At 49.8% G+C, this 17,844-nt stretch overlaps 1 non-coding gene across 1 annotated transcript; it reads right to left on the reverse strand.

The window, feature by feature from the left end:
* Positions 1-598: 598 nt before the first annotated feature.
* TRNASTOP-UCA (transfer RNA opal suppressor (anticodon UCA)) lies at positions 599-685 on the reverse strand. Its single transcript has one exon. It is a non-coding gene; the product is annotated as a tRNA-Sec (tRNA).
* Positions 686-17,844: the final 17,159 nt, after the last annotated feature.

Consider the following 17,844-nt stretch of genomic DNA (forward strand, 5'->3'; position numbering starts at 1 on the left):
AAATAAATGCCTTCTGCTTGAAGAATATGGTTTTTAGCTTCATGCTAACCTTTATTTTTCGTGGGGCTGGGTGACATTATTAGCACCCGTGCTTGCTGCTGAAGTGAAGCATCTTTGTTGTAGTGTGGGTGGGAGATGGGTTATCATCAATATGGAGCAGATCTAGAGAATGACTTCTGTTATTTACTTCGTTTTCGTTCTTGTAGGATGCGTGACACCATAACAAAGAACTGCTTAGCAGAATCCAATTAAAATCCAAATCTCCCCCAGGCACCCTTGGGTGATTTCTCTTCCCTCAGCTGTGCCAGCACACTGCCACTTCATCAGTCCAGTCCTGTGCTCTGAGGGGATGGCAATAACAAATGGAAAGGAAAAACACTTGTTTGCCAGCCCGGTGGAATATGAGTGGATGGGACCTCCCTGTTGTGCCTAGGATGTGTTCTTTAGGGCCAGTGTCCCTGCACCGTGACAAGGGATAACGGTGCAGTGGCAGATGCCTTTTGATTCCCAGGTGAGCATTCGGGCTATGCCGGATGCTGGAACCCGACCGACGCTGGGGTGTAAAAGGCATTGTGAAGGGGCTGGATCTCCGGCGGCCCGCCCGAAAGGTGGAATTGAACCACTCTGTCGCTAGACAGCTACAGGTTTGAAGCCTGCACCCCAGACCACTGAGGGTCATCCGGGCAACTTGCAAACCGCGAACGCTCCCTACATGAAGCCGCGTCCTGTCCTCACCGCAAGGACAGGGCGAGGGCCTCTCTGCCCGGGGACCCTTCTCGCCGGTGCTCCCCTGCGGAGCCGCCGCGGTGCCCGGTAGCGGCTGCTGGAGGGGGAGAGGAGGCCGCAGCCGGCTGCGGACCCTGCTGCGGGACCAGAACCGCCCGGGCCTGTATGCAAATATCCCGGCGGTGATTGGCTGATCCCGCGGGCGGGGCGGGGCGGTGCTGCGGTGATCACGGCGCTTCCCAGAAGGAGCGGGGCTGTGCCCGCGCCCGTCCCGCCGCTGGCCCCCGCGGTGCAGGATGCCTTCCCACCCCTCCGGCTCCCTCCCCACGTGCGGCAGCTCCCCGCCACTGGGGCTGCCCGGTGCGTTAGGCCGGGGTGAGCTGTTAGGTAAGGGTGCGTCGCAACCGGTTAGTTAAAAGCATAGAGACAGGAGAGGCAGGGCAGGGCAGAGCACTGGCTCGATCTGAGCAGGATCTTTTTTTGATGCAATGGCGATTGCCAGATCCTCTGGAGGATGTGAATCTCCCCTGAGAACCTCACAGAACAATAATATCCTCTGGGAGGAAATTCCTCCCTGGCCCCCAGCTGAGGATCAACTTATGACCCAAAGTATGAGGATTGAAAACACTTGTAATTTTATCCGAGCGAGTATAACTATAGAGGCTATTTTCATAAACGTCTAAACCCTTGAAAAATTACTCACTTATTTGCCTCGAGAGATTCCTCTGAAGTGGAGCCATTTCTGCAAATGCATGTGGTTTCCAGTGATTTTTAATTAGATGATTCTTTTTGGAGTAAGCAACAAATAAAACCGTAGGCCCATTCCCCCTCTTGCTCGCCCCGGGGAAGATGAGACTCAAAGCTGGTCCTCAGTGAAGCAGCACCAGCATCAGACTGGTATGGTGCAGAACGAGGGCCACAGCCCAAAGCTGGGAGCAGTTTTGTGGATGTCAGCAAAAGAAAATGAAAAATACACTGTGCGGCAGTGCCATTCCTGCTTCCATCCAGGAATGCCGCTGGGCACAGCTTGGCATTAGAGTGGGACTCCAAGACATGAAGCTTGGATCTGAAGCAGCTCTGGTATCGCCTGGCCTGCTGACTCCCCAGCCTGGGCATGAGTGTACCTGAGGCCTTACTGTTGGTAGCAAACAGCTTTTCATCAACTTCAGTCTGTGTTTTTTAGGGCACGTTTTCCAACCCAGAGACAGGGTTTTTATCAGAAGGAGCTGTTGCAGTGCCTGCCAGTGCCAGGCTGGAGTTTCTCCCCTTCCTTGCTTTGCAAGAGTTGTGTTCCCTGCTGCACTCCTCTCTCTTTACCTGGTACTCATCCCAGGAGTAAGTGGTGCAACCTAGCAAGTTTCTTTGGTGCATGAAAGTGCACGGGGTGAGGGACCATGGAGGAGGAGGCACAGCACAGTTAGTCATGGGGAGGAAGAGGTTAGTGTGGGGGGGTGAGGAAATCAGGTGGCCGCAGCAATCCCACAGGCTTCCAGCCAAGCCCATCCTGATGTCTGCTGGGAGAGGCACGTCAGCTTGGAGGTATGCTCCTTCGGCCCAGCAGCATGTGACCTGGCTGACTGATTCAGGCAGAACAAGAATGGCTGCCAGGGGTCGGAGGAGACATTCCACAGGCCTCTATTTCGTTTTCAGGGCTCGGCTTGAACAGCACTTTCACTTTCTCTTTGCTTTCCTTCCCTCTCTAGGATCGACCCCTCTGGATCTCTTCCCTTGCTGCCCTTCAGGGGAAGGCGTCCCAGCGTGACAGTGCTGCGCCCATCTTTCCTCTCTTGTCCTCTGGGATTTTGGAGCAGACATGTCTCTTTCATGTCTCGTGACCAATCTCCCCGTGCTCTCCAGAAAAAGATTACGCCAAGCACTCAAGTCCAAATTCAAAATAATAACTAGGCAAAACACTCCAGCCAAGAAGCCAAAGGATCCATCAGAAGGGCCAGCTCCTGAATCTTCCCTTGTTCTGCAGTAAAGGGACATGCAGAGATAATGAATGTGGCTGTTTCTAAAGATCAAGCAGTGGAGGAAGGTGCCCGAGAGGGTCAGCAACAACATAGGAAATGATGCCGGACCTCGGAGCTGATGGGGAAGTGGTAACAAAGAAGTTTTGAGACTGTTCTTGCTGACCGGATGCTGGTCTGTGTAGGTTCAGGTCCGCTTCTGGAGCGGAAGCTGTGCTAGCCACCAACTTCCCCAGCAGGGGTTGGAAATAACATTTCCAGGGCCCCTTGTGTCTGCTTTATAAAGGCCTTTGTCACCTCTGACCACGAGGGACTGCGGATGAGTGGCTGCATCTGACAGAGGTGACGGTTTTCGTCTATGAGGAGGGGCCACGGGGGACAGGTTTCTTATGACTGGATTTATAAGGCTACCCAACATACAAGTAGGATTTTCAAAGGGTGTAAGTAACTGGACAGACCTGTTGATTGGAAAGACTCCTCAACGCCTGATTTGCCTTTAAACATTTCTTAAAACCCCATAAGCACTCGGCTTCGTCTTCAGTCCAGGCGTCCTTGAAAACCTGACCCTTTGCCATTAAAAGTATAGAGCAAATTCAGTTTATCGGATTAATGATGGAAAATCTCGCTCTCCTCAGTAAAACTCTTAATTAAAGCATTTCTTAGTGTCTTTGGACCCGATTCTCCACCTTATGCAGACAACTACACTATGCCAAATGGCTGCAGAGCACTGCCAATTTAGGTTTGATTCAATGCCCATTCAAGTTAATAGAAATCCTCCCGCAGAAATCAATGGGATTTGGTTCAGGCCCCAAACTCAATGGGAAATCTGGATTTGGCAGTATTTTATGCCTGCTCTGCACCAGTATAAGCAAATATTCAATGTACAAAGCCTTGGAGAATTGGGAAGGGGCTTTATGAAGGACTTCTGGGGCAGACTGTAGCCTAGGCTATTTAAGCAATTCGCAGTGCCTAAGCATGTATGGCAAGAGAGCTTTAAATCAGTCTGAACTTCTCCCATTCATTTTTTGATAGCGCTCTTACCACCTAACAATACACTCTTGGTTGGGTTTTTTTTTGGTCCCAGGCTGACAGAACACATAAGCATCTTCACTGCTTTGTTCCTACTTCTTTTAACCACCAGACCCTGATTTGTGTCAGAGAAGATAAGCCTTGATCCCTACTGTATTAAACTAATTATTTGGAGTAAGGTGGGGGATGAGAAGGGCTGTTATTCTTAGCAGCAGCAATGAAATTTCAGCAGCTGGTGACGTCAGTGCTAAAATGTCAGTGTGAAACAGGCTGGAACAAATTAAGAGTGCGGTGTCGTCACTGTGAGAGCCAGCCTGCCCTCTGGAGGGACTGTGGTTGGATGCTGCAGATGCAGCTCAGGAGATAGGGGGACAAAAGCTTGTGGGAGCTTCTCAGAAGCCTCCAAAACAGCAGCAGCAATCATCTCAGTACCAGGAAGGTCAAAGAAGATGCTGTGTGAAATTCTCTGCCCACCTCATGGTGTGAGCTAACAGCAAGGGAAGGGCTGTGTCTACAAAACAGATTCCAGGAACTTACAGAACAAAACCCCATAAAATAAAATTGGGCATCTTCGAGGCACTTAACAAGCAAGGCTAACTCCATCTCTGATGTCACTCCTGTGACTCAAATTGAAGAGAAATTTGGCCTGACGTGCCTTTTGTTAGGATGTGCTACTTAAGAGAGGGTGATTTACTCAGAATAGAGAGGATCCTGAAGCATTTTATTACTTAACTGTGCTACTGCATTCGAAGAATGCCTGCAGGCTGTCAAAAAATGTTGAATTCCAGGTACACAAAGCTTTAACCAAAATGGGATAAAGGCCAAAAGCATTCATGCTTGTCCTCAAAGAGTCTGGTCTTGCACATTTCTTGGTTAGTCTCAGGTTGTGTTGTTAGACCCAACCCTGCATCAGTGCGGGGCATGGATGCTAGCTGAGAGGTTTGGGACCACCCTGCCTTCCTTCACAGAGACCTGCAGTGTTTTGTATGGAAATATGGGAAAGGTTGAGATTCCCTGGATGAGTGTTTCTAGAAAAGCAGTACTGGTAACAAAACTGCTCTGTGTTGTTTCACTCCTTTCTAGAACTGCCTTCTAGTGGCTGCAGGGATGGATGTGGTTACAGCAGACAGAGGAAAATACATTGAGACATGTGCTTATCTATCAATCATACCAGCTGTTTCTGGCATGCAGCAACTGGCTGACCACGGTAAGGAAAGGAGGATGTAATCAGTTAGCAAAGGCACTCCTTTCTCAGCAAGGACGATAAGGATTATTGGCAAACCCACAGAGAGTTACGGGAACAGAGGAATTGGTGTGCTGAAGTCACTTCCCATCACTCGGGAGTCCCTGTGCTCAGAGCATTGTGTTTGCTTTCCTAGTACGGATCTTGGTGATTGTCTGCATTAGTGCAGATGTATAAGGGCAGTCACCCTGTCTCAGCACACAGAAAGCTCACTCAGAGAGATTGCCATCATAGCTCTTTATCTGCTTTTCAGGGAACTGGCTGTGAGCAGGGACAGTGATTCTTTACCACATCTTTACACCAGCAAAACACCTTGCCGCAGAGATACTTGCAAAAACAGGCATGACTTAATCAGTTCAGGGAAGAGGCATATGCCAACAGAAACACTCTTTTGCCAGCACAAACCACGCTGCCACTAGTGGAGTATCGGCAATCCCACTCTTGTCAGCATGGGGCCTCCGCTTCACTGATTAGGGGCTGTATGGGCAGGCAGCACAGGAGGTTCCCAGCCGGTGAGATCACGCAGGGCTTTGCACCTCAGTGCTGAGGTGATGCTCCCCCATCCCAAGAGGAAGCAGCGGCCATTTCAGCTGCACCTGTATCAACAGGGAATTTATACAAACTGGAGGTGAGCTCCGGGACACGCAGCCGGTTGCTGTTGCAGTCTGCAGATGGGAAGATTGCCCACTGCATTGTATGTGGTCAACACAGGTCTTGATGATACCTGTGGAATATCTGGTGTGTTCTCAGAGGTCTTGCCAGCCAGCTCACAGAGGGCTCCCAGTGCAGCCCTGTGTGCAGCTAATTGCAGCCTAGCGCTGAGGTTAGGAGAATGCTGCTAGATCAAAGCTTCCTCACCAGGAAGGCTGGAGAGCTGGGACAAGGATGAGGTAGATGCGGTGCCAAAAAACATTGTGTCACCCTGCTGTCAGCATTTCAGGTCTAAATGCGTGACTGGTAAAAGCAGGGGAAGCAAGAAGTTGAATCCTACCTGCACAGCATCCTGTTTAGTCCAGATTTACTAGAGCTTTGGGGATATAGGAATTAAATGTCCACAGAAGGAAAAAAATGCTTCGCTTTTCCTAGATTTTTTTGGATGGGGGGTGTATGTGAAACTGATTTCTTAATATGAATCCCAGATAGACAGTCATTGGAGACTTTGGTCTGGATGTGTTTGTAAATATCCGCCTATATTTTTAAGGCTTACCAGTATAGGAGACCCAAGATGATCTGTGATTTCTGCAGTCTCATCAGAGAGAGCAAGTGAGTGATTCCACACGGTAGAGACATGCAGCCCCATGACTCACAACCCTGAGTCACAGCATTGGGACACTTCAGCGTTCAGAAACACTAGTAGTGACAGAAATCAGGATGATGAGCAAGCAGCTGTTACTCATTCTCAGCTGGACACCGTAAGCATGTTTGTACCAGTTAGTGTGGCTCTGGCTGTTCTTTGTCTCTTGCAGACCTGCAGTCATCTGGATAGCATAGTGACATAGCTCACTTAACATTTGCCTCTGGGCAAGAGATGATCAAGTCTAGTCATTGGCTCCCAGACTGTCCTGCTTGACTCTATTTGTCTCAGCATATAGCTACCGTGGCAATTTTCACTTTAGATTACTTCTTTTATCTCTGGAGATCAGCTCGCGTTAAAACACGAACACATTGATCATCACAAGGGATTAGAAAATATCTGTAACCCTATTTATAGCTGGGGGAGGTTAGGCACTAGGCAGGTAGGCAACTTGCTGGTAGTGACAAAGATTTGTAGCAAAGCCAGGATGAAAACACAGGAGCCTTAACAACCTCTCTTAATCTCTAACCACAGAACCATATGCTCCATTGCATTCATCACTTCCTCGTGAGGTGGCAGTTTGGACGAGAACAAGTGCCCAGGAAGTCAGCCTGTTTATTCTGTCTCGGCCTCTTAATGCTTGTGGGACTTCTTTTATTGAATTCTTTTCATGGCCATCAGCTTCGGTGCGGGAAATAATTCCGAGAGACAAAGACTTGGTTGTGTGTGTGCACGTGCATGTGTGGTTGGGAGACGGGAAGAATAAAAAATCCATTTCCAGATGGTTGAAAGGATGCATAGCACTTTGCTATTGGCAAAAACAATCTCTTTCATTTTCAGGATGCGTAAGTCACAGAATTGCAGCTGGAAAAAAAGAGGCAGAAAGGAGGCAGGGGGGTAAAAATAATAATTACTAATGAAAAATGACCCAGGCGATATGTGAAAATCAAAGTGCTTCATTTTTATCTAAAGGGGGAGGGGGGGGATGTGCTTGCTGAGGAGGATCTGTGTAGAGCAGGTTCAAATACATATCTCATTTTCTTGTTAGCTTCTTTGCTTTGCATTCCCAACTGTAGCCTCACAGGAAATTCAGTCCCTGGCAAGCTTCAGCTCCAGACAGGAAATGTTCTAAGGAATTTCTTCCATACAGGTACTATATTTGCTTGGAGGGATAACATGGTGGAGATATTTACCTCGGCTGGATTTAACTAGCAGGATATTATACATGTTGATGGAGTTGCTGGAAGTGATCTGTGTCTGCACCAGCAGCATACTATGTTTAAACAAATCGTGCTGCTCTGCCTGCCTGTGGGAAGATTTGCATCAGATCTGGGCCAGATTCTCCTTCCTCTGACAGCAGCACAGCCCAGCTTATGTCAAAGATATCTGCTGATGTCAGAGAGTATCAGAATCAGGCCTGTACAGCAGGTTTTTATCACACAACAAACTTGGTCTTGGGCTATTTGTGTGTACAGATATTTGCAAATGTGTATTTTGATAGGAGCAGTGACTGTGAGGGAGTGCAGGCTTAGGCTGTGTGTGCAGGTGAAGGGAGGTCTCTGCTCTTGCCTTTGCTCTCTGAGTGGACAGACATGGGAGGGGTGACCTGTAGCACACCGCCTTTTTGATGAAGGGGAGGTACTGAGACACGAGCTTCATGCATCCCACGGGGCTCACTTGGGATGCTTTCCAGGTCTCTTTTGTCTGCAAGTTCAGAGCAGGCCTGTTCTGCTTATTAGTCCAGAGGAGATCACAGCAGTCCAAAACACAAGTGCCATACCTTCCTTGGGCATTTTGCTAGGTAACTTCAGCATCATCTGTGAACAGTGATGTGGTGGGTTGAATATTTCTTGGTGCACCCAAGAGAAATGTCCTTTCCTTACCAAAACACATGAATGAGTGCCAGTCTTTAATGCAGTTCTCAGGGTACAAGGTGTGGAGAGAGAAGACTGATCAGTCTGAGTCATCGTCTCCCAAGAGAAACGTGAGGGATTAAGTATATGGCTGGGAACAATCCTACATTGGCAAGGAAATGGACTGTATGACCCATCTCAGAGATCTATGATTCACTGCAAATACAGAGTATGAGCACAAAAATGTGTAGTAACACGCAGTGGTACCTTGCCTGCTATTAGAACACAGCCTCCAGCCAGAGACAACCTGACCACGTTTACAGGTGTGCTCCGGGAACAGGCTCTTTCTTTGGGGAGCCATGAAAGACAGAAGAATGCCTTCAAAGCTTTAGAGTTCTCTGTGCCTCTGTGCCAAGCGTGGAAAAGTATCTGCGCGTGCAGTGCCGGAGCGTGGATTTTTGGTGATGGTTTTTTGTGTTTCTGGGGCAGGAAGCGCGAGTGCAGATCCTCCCACTTAATGCTACGGGGGGAAGAAAAGATTCATGGACTCCCTTGCAGTGTTTGTTAGTGAAAACGCAGCTTTGGCCTTTAGTGCCCTTTGTTACATAAACACAAGTAGCGTAGACATATTAATCACCCTGCCATTGAGGGAGGAACAGAGCAGCAACCTCAGATGCCACCCACTCCCCATTCTCGCTCCCATTTGATGTTGCTATTTTAAGCCACACATTATTTCCTGCTGTGATTTTATTTTTTTACCCAGCTTCTAATTCTGGCTCTGAGGTAAGCTGTGACACACGTATCCCTCCTCTCCCCCTCCCCGCCTTCTTCCTCCCCCTGCACCCACGTCCTCTTCATCGCCCTCTTTTAGACATTTGCTCTCCGTGTCTCGTAAACAGGCAGGTTCCAGAGGTTAGTTGCTGGCTGCCCGGGAGAGATCAAAAAGGCTGATCTTTTGGACTTCAATGCAAACAATATTAGGACCATGGCTTGCAGGGCACACTGCTTTGAAAGTGCTGTTCCACTCAGAGAGGTTACCCTTGTTGCGAGGATGGTCTGTCTGGGAAGGAAGGCTGTTAATGATGGGCCATGGCTGGTGCAGTCATGGGATGAGAAGGGTACTGCATGAGCGGCACGTGCTTTGTGGAGTAGAGGAGACAGGACAGAGCTCAACTGCTCTACAGTGGGTTTCTCTCCTGAGCCTGCTTCTGTGTAAAGGCAGTCAGCACGTTTCTATGCCCCCAGTAATTTCTCTCCCAGGCAACGGCTTCATCCTGCCTGTGCCAGAGCGCAGCTCATGTCTGTTTGGTTCTGCTGCATCCATGTGTCTCCTGTGGCTTTTGGCTGCCACCGGGTCAGCCCTGAGGAAGTCTAAGGCAGAAGAACAGAGCCTGCAGTACCAGGAAGGGCCCTGTGCACCCAGCAGTGGTGGCACTTCCCTGCACGTCTGTGGGGCTGGGCACTGATAAGAGTTCTGCTGGGGTAGGTTTCTACTGGGTAGGAAATCTGAGGCCTGCTTCTGCACCGCAACTGAGGAGCATCACGGGTTTATCGCCTCCACACCCACTCACCCCTTCCCTCCCGGCCAAGCAGCCCACCCTGAAAACCTGCTCTGCCTGGGTGTTTGCTGCTGCGGATGCATTCCCGCTAGCGCAAGCGAGCAGGCGGGATGGCGGCAGGCTGCTGGCGGAACCCGGGGCCTTGCTCCTGCATGCCAAGAGCAGAGGCCTGGGCTGCCCTCAGCCAGCCCGCCTGTATATATTGCACACAAACAGTCTCACGCCTTTCGCTTCCTGTGAGATTGCTGCACATGGCTCTCGCCTGCCTGGAACCAGCAATAGCTGTAGGGAATCCCAGGCTGGGCGTCTGCGTGTTCCTCATCCTCCCCTTCCCCAGACGGGGATTCCAGTTATGCCCTTTGAGGGTTCCCGGAGAAGGGGAGAGGCGGAGAGCGGGAAGCCCTTTGCCAAGTGGATTGATGTTAGTCACAGCTGCTGTGCTCTCACCAGGACCAGTATTTTTATCCCGACAGCTCGGTTTCCATGTGCGTCCCTAGAGAAGGCTGAGGAGCCACATCCCTTCCCAAGAGCGGGATCCACGCTAGCGTCGCACACTTGCAGGCTTTGCTGTTTGTTTTGAAGCAGCGAGGAGGGCACAGCAGCCTGCAGAGCTGGGCGGCTGTCCTCTCGCAGGCCAAACCACGGCCCGCAAAAGAGCTTGCAGCTGAATCAAGCAAGCTGATTTCCAGCACATGGGTGGGGGGGAGTGATCACACCCCAATGAACCGACTGTTTTTCCAGCATACTGTGTCCCATGGGCAGCTGCTTTAGACGTTGCTGCAGAATAAGTTCTCCCCTCGGGACAAGACCCTAGAAAGGACTGGGGTATCTTGACTTCACAGAAACCCAGGCCTGTCCTGTGCTGCGCAGCAGGAGCCAGCCTGGAACCGCCAGGCATTGAGTGCTGTGCGTTGGACGAGGACAGCTCTCCAAGGGCTGAGCCCCACATGGCAGCCACTGCCGCCATCCTCGCTGCCACCCGCAGCGCTGTGGTGGGTGTCTGTGTGGCAGGGAAAGAGCTGGCTGGGCATGAGGGCATCCTGCTTGCAGGGATCATCCTCCAGAGGCTGGTATCGGCTCTGGTGGCCACCGCACCAGTACGGGTAGTGGGAAGGAGCCTGAGGTCTGCAGACAAAATGGCTGTGGCATAGGGGTAGCTCAGGGGCATTGGTGCAATAGGCCGTATGTGTCATTCAAGGCATGTGATTAATAACCCATCCCTGAGTTTGGCCAGGCAGGGTATTGCAGAAACAACAACAGCAAAGAAGTTAGAAGCCCGATGAATCCTGAATACCCCCAGTTTGGATTCTGAGAATGGCACAAGCTGTCGGGGATGTTTTGGCCTGTGAACTAGCTGATACCATCCATGCCACCCCGAAGTCTTTCTTTCCTTGCAGAGCTCGCCCTTATGATCAGTCTTGCTGTATGCTCCCTGGCATGGCAGCCACCAGAGGCCCAGCTGGAGCAAGGCCAGTCTTGCTGCTGGCCTCTCGTTGTTCCTTCTTCTGGCAGCTCAGCCGTAGCTCATCTAGGTCAAGAGAGGTGGCTCGGGAAGATGTTCCCGATGAGCTCCTAGGAGATGTGCTCCTCCCAGGGCCCTCCAGCTGGGCTTGCTCCTTTTCCTCATTCCAGGCAGGGTTTGAAAGGCTGTGTTTGTAAACACCAGGCTCCGACTCGCTGCCTCTGGGGCGCTGGGCAGGAGGCCAGGGAGGTATCGGAGAGACGGCAGACAGCTTTGAGAGGCTGTGGCGTCCGATTGCTGCTGTGGAGCGGACACACCTTGCAGTTAATAGCGGTGGTGGTGGGAGTCACCTACAGCACCCGCAGGTCTCAGCACTAATTCATGGCTCCCTGAGGCTGACCTTGGGCTCTACTGAAATGACCTCTTCACAAGCCGAGGTAAATGCTGGGTCTCTCAAGCCAGCTCTGCCAGAATCAGCAGGGAGGTAAGCTGCGTTGCATTAAACGTGTGTACAAGATCAGTGCTCGGTGATGACAAACACCACAGTGGATGTGTGTTTGCATTTGACATAGTGCTGGTTAAATATTCACTCTGCCCAATCTCTCCTTCCCATGGATCGCTCCAGAGAGCTTGGGCTTGGGCTCTCCCATCTTACTGGGGAGACAAGGGCCTGTTGTGGCATAGCACCTTCTCACTGAACCCAAGCCAAATGAGCCAACAGTCTGAGGTGCTGGTGAAGAGGGTCTGCCCAAGACTGCCAGGCTCCCCTTGTCTTATTCCTTGTAAAAACTGGTTAACAAGTGCCATTGTTTGGCACTGTGACATGGTGGAGCAGTGACAAAGCTCTGCCAATGAGGGAAGGCATGAGCTGGTGAGAGCTAGAGCTGAGTCCATTGCTTTCCTCCAGCTGCAGCGCTTGGTGGGCAGGGAAGGCAAGGAGAGATCTTCACCCAAGCACAAGTTTAAGCCTGTCCATATGTCCAGAATTGCTTTTGTCCACACACTTTACCAGCAGGCACATTCACGCACAGATTTAGCTGGAGCTGCAGAGCTGAGAGCCAGGTGTGGGCAGAGTGGGAAGCATTAGCAGCCTGAGCACACATGGATATCTAGTACGGAGCTACAGCTGGGAAGCAGCCAGTCCTCCAGACAGGCTTTGTGCTGGCTGTAGGGTTGGTCTGTCTGTACCTGAGCTCATGCCTCACTGCACAGACGCAACCTCAGGTTCCTGCATCCTGAAGGGCTGGAGCTGGGACAACTCTTGTTTTCCCTATGTGGTAACTCTGCACCCGACTCCCACGGCTTCACACTGTGTGGGATGGCTTCTACCTGGGTCACACGTTATGCCTATGCAAAGGACTTCACTGCTCCTGTGGGAGCACTGTGGTAGGTCAGGCCTGGCTGGTAGGGCTGAGAGAGGAAGGGAAAAGCAGTGGCTCCTTTAAGGGAGGGAGCGACAGGACTGCAGGGAAGGAGCTCTGGAAGCTGTGTTTTTCTCTCAGTGCCTCAGGGGTTGGTTACTAAATTTGGTTACTGGGCTTAAATAATGCAGCATGGCAGAGCCCAGTGGGTTTGAACATTGTCATAGCCACATAATCCTCTCCTAGGTGACTGAGAGCTCTTGTTCTCTGCTGCTGCTGTCTGCACAGGAACTTGAATATGATGTGAAACATCATGTTAAATAATTATAACCAGCAGAGAAGAGCCAAAGCTGCAAAGTCCCATCTATTTCCACTGTGCGCTATCTCTGTAATTTCTAAGGTGCCAATCACCAAAGCATCCAAGCACTGTCTAACCTGGATCCGAGTTCCCTTGGTGCCCATGGAGGCTTGAATCTTAGCATTTTATGTGAGCCCATCTCTAATTAGCAAACATAGGGACAGAGCTGCATACTGTGAGCAAGAAGCCTTCTATTACTTTATAGCCCAATTATGTTGGAGGAGTCAGGACATCACAGTCACTCCTGGCCAGGAGGCATTATATCCTCTTGGTTATTCCAGGGAAGGCAGGCTGGTTTACTGAGGGAGCGCAGGGAGCCATGATCCCCTGCCCAGTTTGCTGTCTACCTTCCAGTATGGAAGTAGGGAGAGATCTGTACATCTTCACCATCTGCGCGTCAAGGCTGCATCCAGCTCCGGGGCAAGAAGAGAGAAGGCACTCTGCCACCCCTTGCTGTAGACACAAGCTTCCCCATGTAGAGACAAGGAAGAAGCACAGGACAGGAACCAGAAACCTGGCTTTGCAGGAAGAAGGAGGAAGAAAATCATGCACCCAGCTGTCCCCACAGCTGACCTACTGCCCCACACTTTCTGCAGACTTTGTGACAGATTAAAACCTGCCAGATGATTGCTCATGGCTAACACAGTGTTACCAGTGACAAAGGGACTCCTGTACTGAACATCCTCACCTGGACTGAAATCAGATTAACCCTTTCCTTCATTATCAGCCAAACAGCATTTGCTTCTAGTGAGAACCTGCCAGGTTCAGGCAATGCCATAGCAGTGAAATTCCTGTCTGTCCATCGGGCTGCACTTAGGAGAAGGGTCTCTCTCTGCCTCTGCCCAGTCTCCTTGATTTGACATGACACTTGACAGCAGGTTTTCATGGCAGAGGATACTGGGCAGTTAGTGGGAGAGAGCATTTCCAAATCCCACTTGTAAGCATCACACTTCAGTCCTTATGAAAGTACAGGCCCTCCCCACCATCCCCCAGTGATCAGCCCTATCCTCTTCCCCCTGCAACTGCTGGAGTATTTTTAGTGACATTGAATAAATACATGTTAAATCTTTCTCCATTAGTGGCATGTCATAAATTAAAATGGCATTAACTGTAAAGCCTACAGCAAAGCCGGCTTCATCTAGAGCACTTGCATATGGTTGCCTAAGAGGCTAGGAACAACAGTAGCATCATTGCTTTTCCTTCAATCTGTTCATATTCTCTGCACACTCTTTCTGCTATTCTTCCTCAAGAAATACTAATGCCCCCTTCTCCTGCTGTTCACTCACCCACTACTCCCAACCCTCCCAAACCTTCTGCCTAGGAAGTCTCCAGGTTGCAGATTTCCATTCTCTCCAGTCACATCTTAGACATGTCCTCTCTAGGCATCATATCAGAGACTTCTCAAGCCCCATTGTGAAAACCCATTGGGTTGGTTTTGGCCCTTGCTAAGGCCCACTGTATAGCAACTCCAGAACTACTTCCATAGCTAGGACTTGGTAGGTAAGAATCTATATCCATCCATTTCCACAACTGCTGCTGCCTTCTTTCCCCACATGATCTCCACTCTTCCACATACATCGGCCCCTTAGCTAAACTTCATGTATGACTCTAAGCCATGCCCACTCTGCCTATCAGCCCATTTCTTTATTTCAAACCCTGTTTCTCCCTAGACATCCTGCCTCTCCCCCACTTCTGCTCCAGCTTTCGTCTGCCTTATGCTTCCTGCTGCCCTTCTCGTGACAACCCATCCTGTCCCCCTCCTTCTCTGTTCCCCTTTTCAGTCTACTCTGGCTCCCAGTCTCATCCATCTTCTTCAGTCAGAGATGGACATCTCTGCTGTCTCTAGTGGTGCAGGAAAACAGCTTGCATCTCTCCGAGTTGCCCAAGGCAGGAGCTCCCTCTCCTTTGATACTTCTCCTTCAGGTACCTGGTATGGATCAGCTGGAGGAAAAGCTGACACAGAACTCACAGCCTGTGTAGCTTAACAGGAGGAGATCAGCTCAGAAACTCCGCCACAAAGGAGCAGTGGATAATGGATGAGGTGAAGCTTGAGGTGAAAGGCACTGAAATGCTACAGCTATCAAGCAAGCTAAAATATTTATAGCTTTGAATTGCAGGGTGACTGACTGTGCAGGGTAGGGAAAACCTGCCATTAAGGAAGAGGGAAATAGAAAAACAAACATCCCCTTTGGGTATTTAGTAGCACACCCAAAAGATTAACATCAATTATATCTCCCTATTAAGAAGCAAGATACTATACTGCTTTAACTGGGTGGGTTCTCAATCCTCAACTGCCTCTTTGCAAGTATCAGGTGACACTGGTGTTCCCAGTAGCATGAAGTTAGGCTCCTCTGGTTAGCAGGCTGATCCTGAGGTCCTGCTCTTCAAAAGTATTTAGGTTTCAGGTAGCTGATGTTATTTAGATGCTTCAACCTTCTAAGGCTCTCAGCCTTAAGAGCTAAGAGGATGGCTATGAAACTCCAGACTGCCTGGTTCAAGTCTAGTCTACATCAGTCAAATAAATGTTACTGTTAGGCACCTGCATGATGATGAATCTCTCTCTGAGGCTGGGTCATTCTGCAGTTGCTTGATGTAGCCTCTTTTTGCCCTTTGTTTCTGAAGGAGGGGTGATAGCCACGCTGCCAATAATGGCTTTGACAGGCCTGTGTGGAACTTGGGTTGTTTTACAGCTATTAATTCATTCAGACAAGCCAGCCTCCTGCCTGATGGCTGTTTTTTTTCACTTGGGTGCAGGAAGAATTGGTGTCTTTCCCAGATTTGCACAAAAGCAGGGTTGGAATTGGGCCCTATGCAATTTCAGCTACTCTGAGTTGCAAGCATTACCTGCTGGGCTGCCCACTTTTATTGTAGCTGTGGAAGGCGGTGCAGAGAACAAACTGGCTGCCATGGTTTGGATGTGATGGAGATGCTGTCAGATTTCAACAGCTCAGTGACCTTCTTGTAACAGTTCCTGAAGGCGCAGCTTTCCCAACACTTGGCAATAGGTAAGGGTTGTGCATGGGTAAGGACTTCTGTTTCATGGTGCAAGACATCTATAGAGACAGGAGCAGGAAGGAGAGAGTGAAGAGATTGCTTCCTCCACCAGCCTCCTGCTTAATGACCTGCCTCAAGAATGACATTGAACCCTTACTACAGGTCAGGGGCTTCCCAGAGGGAATGGAGGTATCTTAATGATGGAATAGATTCCTTCCCCACACTTGCACCTGGTCCTTTATTAATGGCAGGATCCTCCCCTCCCAGTTCAGCTTCTCTAATCTCTCTGGAGTCAAGCCAAGCTCCTCAGAAAGGAAAGAAAAGGCACCAGGTTTCCCTAGTGAATCTTTGAGCTAGGAGAAACAACAGATCTGATACTCAGGGTCTTCCCATCATTTCACACCAAAACCATTCTGCCATCAACCTGGTCAGCCAAGCTTGTGGGGGGAACCAGGTAGTGTCCTTCCTACAGAAGAGTGGGCAATTTGGCTGGAGATCCTTCAAGGAGGATGGGGCTGGATCAAACCCAAACTACCTGGAGGTAACAAAAAGCCTGAAGTGCTATGAGGTTGTCTTATCTTTCCTGGTTGCTCTACTTCTCCCAGCTAGCAGGGTGGCATCAAGGGGCTTCCACCAGTCTGGTTCTCCATGGCTTATAACTGCAGTAGAGAAAAGGGCAACTATGGCACCTGCTCTTATACTGTGAGGCCTTCTCGGACAAGAAGGAGTCCTGAGATTCCAGCAGTGCATGGAGGATGCCAAAACTGGAGCAGAATTTACTTAGGGGTGAGTAGGGCTGTGAAGATGACTTCTTGTAGAAATGTTTTAGACAGGGTAGAGGCTTTGAGCCCACCTACATCACACCCAGGTTTTGCTGGGCTGTGTTATACTGCATGTGCTACCGGGATGCAGCAGGCTCTGAACTGTGAGGCAAGAACTGAATTAAAAAGCATGTCAGGGCATTCCCATGTGTATATCTTTCCTGGAGTTACGGAGAGAGGGAGATTTCCTAGCTGTCTTTCAAGTTTTTACCATTACAGTACCATGCTGTGTGCTTTTATGGTAGTGAAGATGCAGTGCAGCTGGCCAGCATCACTTAATGGTTCTCGTGCATTAGGTCAGTGGGGGTCTATTGGGTAAAAAGAGCACCTGAGATGTGACTGAAACCCTGTGGCTTTTCTCCTCAGAATGGCCAAAATAAGCAAGTCCTTACTAAGTTGTTCTGGCGGATTTTGTACCTTGGTAGGCCTGGTGGGGCAGGCAGTGGTGGGGTGCCTGTGGTGGGTGTTGTGTTCTGCTGCCCTGTGGCCAGAAGAAAGCAGCACTTGCCTTAAGGGTTCAGGTAAGGCTGCTGGGGAAAGCTGTGGAGGGGGGAAGAGCAGTTCACTGAGGAACAAGTAATAAAGGGAGCTGGCATGACCAGAAGTGCCTAAAGCCTTTCTATTACAGACGGAGAGCACCCAGTGACTTGCTGCCTGGGGAAGAGCTCCAAGACAGTTGTCAGTCTGGCTGGCCCCTGCCCTTTAATCTGTACGTGCCCAAATGGGCCTGGGGCTTTATTTTTGTATTACTGCATTGTCTCCCTCCCACTCACTTGTGCTTTCCTTTCAGATGCCTGTGGCTGCTTTTGATGCTTCTCTGCCCTGTTTTGGCCTCTCTGTTGGGCAAACTTTGTGGTTTGCCACCTTTCCTTGCTCCTTTTCCTACATCTTTGATGGTACAAGAAAGTTTCTGGTTGTTTCTCTGTTTGTGTTTCGCTCTCTTTAGGGTTGTGTCTGGTGACAATAACATGAGAGTCCTGAGTTCTAGCTAGAAAATCAGGTATCTAGCAGAAAATGTTCAGCAAGCAAATGTAATGTACAGTGTAAAAAGAGGCTGTTTATTCCTTATACTTCTCAGTCACAAAGACAAAAATATACACTACTTCCTTCATGCTGAAGCTATTGGCCATATTTACTTTGTTCTGTGCTCTTCTGTGACATGCTTTATCTGGCC

Source organism: Pezoporus wallicus, unplaced genomic scaffold (assembly GCF_028554395.1).
Source record: "Pezoporus wallicus isolate ANWC-B61680 ecotype Strahan unplaced genomic scaffold, APGP_CSIRO_Pwel_v1 contig_14703, whole genome shotgun sequence".
In the NCBI taxonomy this organism is placed as follows: Eukaryota; Metazoa; Chordata; class Aves; order Psittaciformes; family Psittacidae; genus Pezoporus; species Pezoporus wallicus.